Source organism: Lipotes vexillifer, unplaced genomic scaffold (assembly GCF_000442215.2).
Source record: "Lipotes vexillifer unplaced genomic scaffold, Lipotes_vexillifer_v1.1 scaffold749, whole genome shotgun sequence".
Taxonomy (NCBI): domain Eukaryota; kingdom Metazoa; phylum Chordata; class Mammalia; order Artiodactyla; family Lipotidae; genus Lipotes; species Lipotes vexillifer.
Window position 1 is genome coordinate 2335493 of NW_006782834.1, and position 3344 is coordinate 2338836.

At 37.8% G+C, this 3344-nt stretch overlaps 1 protein-coding gene across 2 annotated transcripts in view; it reads left to right on the top strand.

The window, feature by feature from the left end:
• NUP54 (nucleoporin 54) overlaps positions 1–3344 on the top strand; it is a 34654-nt gene that overhangs the window by 22278 nt on the left and 9032 nt on the right. The window lies entirely within an intron of this gene.

A 3344-nucleotide genomic window follows, 5' to 3' on the forward strand; every position in this document is an offset into this window, starting at 1 on the left:
TCTCACCGTTGTGGCCTCTCCCATTGTGGAGCACTGGCTCCGGACGCGCAGGCTCAGCAGCCATGGCTCCCGGGGCCCAGCCGCTCCGCGGCATGTGGGATCTTCCCGGACCGGGGCACGAACCCGTGTCCACCGCATCAGCAGGCGGACTCTCAACCACTGCGCCACCAGGGAAGCCCTCTATTTGTCATCTTTGATTCATTAAAAATATTTTCTTTTCCCTTGAGTGTTCTATTTGACTATTGGATTTTTTTGACTAATGGATTATTGAGACTTGTTTCATATTCAAGTGTCTGGAGATTTTTCTGTTACTCTGTTGTTATCTAGTCTAATTCTGTTATGGTCAGAGAACTTGGTATGATTTTAATTCTTTTAACTCTGTAAAGGTTTTTTTTTTTTAATAAATAAATAAATTTATTTATTTATTTATTTTGGCTGCATTGGGTCTTCGTTGCTGCACGCGGGCTTTCTCTAGTTGTGGCGAGCGGGGGCTGCTCTTTGTTGTGGTGCGTGGGCTTCTCATTGCGGTGGCTTCTCTTGTTGTGGAGCATGGGCTCTAGGTGCACGGGCTTCAGTAGTTGTGGCACACAGGCTCAGTAGTTGTGGCTTATGGGCTCTAGAGCACAGGCTCAGTGGTTGTGGCGCATGGGCTTAGTTGTTCCGTGGCATGTGGGATCTTCCAGGACCAGAGCTTGAACCCATGTCCCCTGAATTGGAAGGCAGATTCTTAACCACTGCACCACCAGGGAAGTCCTTAACTTTGTAAAGGTTTTTAACCCACATGCCTATGAAAAGAATGTGGATTCTGCTATTCTTGGAGTTTTCTGTTAATGTCAGTGAGATCCATTTGATAGATTGTTCAGTTTTTCTATATTCTTACTGATTTTTCGGTCTACTAGTTTTATTGTAAGAGGAGAGTTGAAGTCTCCAGCTACAGTTGTGGATTTGTCTTTTTCTCCTTTCATGTATTTTGAAGGTTTGCTGTTAAGTAGCTAAGTATCTAGGATTGTTACATTTTTGGGCATATATACTTTTTATTTTTCCATAATGTTCCTCTTTATCCCTGGGAATCCTCTTTGCTCAGAAGTCTACTTTCTCTGATATTAACATAAAGCCACTCTAGCTTTCTTTTGATTAGTGTTTGTATGGTATGTCTTTCTCCATCCTTTTACTTTTAACCTGAGTTTATCATATTTGAAGTACATTTTCTGTAGACAGCATAAAATTACATTTAGACCTACAATCTTATTGTTAACTGTTCGCTCTGTTTTTCCTTCCTACTTTTCCTCTTTTTTGCATTCTTCTGGGTTATTTGGACATTTTTTAGTATTGTTTTTAATTTATTGTCATTTCAACTATCAGTTTTTTTAGTGGTTGCTCGAGGGCAGTAGTTCTCATTGGGGGTTGTGGTGGTGGTGATTTTGTCCCCCAGGGCACATTTGGCAGTATCTGGAGACTTCTTTGGTTGTTACAGCTGGGGGGTTGGGGGGGGTGCTACAAGCATCTAGTGGGTAGAAGCCAGGATTCTGATAAGTATCCTACAGTGTACAGAACAGTAGCACTCCAACAAAGAATTATCTGGCCCGAATTAATAGTGTTAAAACTGAGAAACTCTTTTCTAGATACCATAATGTATTGCCTTGCACTAGAGCTAGAGCTGGGTTTCAACACAGCCCAAAACTTCCAGGTTTTGGGCTGTGTTGAAACCAAACTTGGGGGGCTGCCAGAGAGGAAAATAATGGTAAACTCACCACTAGTTCAGTGATACTTCAAATTCCTGTCTTCTTCCTCCTGCCACTTTTCATTTTTCAGAGTCCTCAGGTAGTTGCCCATGCATTATGTTCATTTTACGGCTGTCTTCAACAGGAGAGATAGAATGGCATGTACCTAGTCTGTCTTGTCCAGTTTTTCTATTGGGCGTCATATCTTTTCTTTTTGAATTTCAGGAGTTCATCATTTATTATAGATTTTAACCCCTAGTCTGTTTATAACATTTTAAATAACTCCTACTTTTCTTATCTCTCTGCTAACTCTGTCTTTAGTGTCTATAGTTGAGCAGCAAACCCTTATTTTGTTGTTGTTGCTGATTTACAATGCTGTGTTAATTTCTACTATACAGCAGTGATTCCGTTTTACATATATATACATTGTTTTTCATATTCTTTTGCATTATGGTGTATCACAGGATATTGAATATAGTTCCCTGTGCTATACAGTAGGATCTTGTTGTTTATGAAAACGTTAATTTTAATGTAATGATATCCATTGGTTTGTTTTGGCCTTGTGTTTTCTTTTTTGGGAATTTGCTTAAGAAATCATTCCTCACCTAAGGTCTTGGAGTCTCCTACATTTTTTTTTTCTATTATTTTAGACTTTAACCTTTCCCATTTGAGTCGTCTGTCCTCATGGAGTTCACTTTATATATACTAAGTGATATGAACCCAACTTTCTCTAGATAGTGGGTCAGTTTTTCCAGTGTCATTCACAAAAAAACTATTTTCCTCAATGATTTATCAAAGCATTTATCAAACCAAGTTCCCATATATATGTGATGTAGTCTGTTCTTAAATCAGTTTCACATTTTTTTACTCTTATGGCTTTGTAGTATATCTTAAATATATGTGGTAGAGTGAATCTCCAATCTTCGTTCTTTTCACATTTTTAAGCTCTTTATGGATCTTCATTCTTCGATAACAGTTTTAGAATGAGTTTGTCAAAATGCTAGAATTTTAGTTGGAATTGCATTAAATACATAATTTGTAGATAATTGAATCTTAATAATATTAAACTGTTCCATCATGAACATGTTGTTTCTTTACTCATTGAGGTCTCTTGTGTCCTTTGTAACAGTTTTTAAAATAACCTCTTTAAAAATCATAGGTATTTTTTCTTGGTTAATTCCTAGACTTGTTTTAGTGTTTGTCAATAAATACTGGGAGTGGTAACATTTCTTTTATTCTTAGTATTGCTAGTATAGAATAATAATTACTCTTTTTGTCTAGAAGCCCTGCCAACTTTTCAAAACTGAGATGGGGAGGGTGCCTGGGTTATGTAATATAAAATATGGTCACCTAATTTTGTCCCTTCACCATGGCCTGGCACTGGAAAGTTTCCTTAAAAGGTGACATGTGTAGGTAGACATGCTAAAATATGTCTCGTACAATCTTCTTACCCTCTTACTTATAACATCTCAATATAAGCCAGTGTCACAGAATGATTAATTATGATAGGAACGATATGGGGTTAATTTTGATTGGGAAGCTATCATTAAATAGGATTTTAACTCACTCTGTAAGGTTAAGACTTTCATAAGGTGGAACAGTAGGATTTCAGGCTAGGGAAAG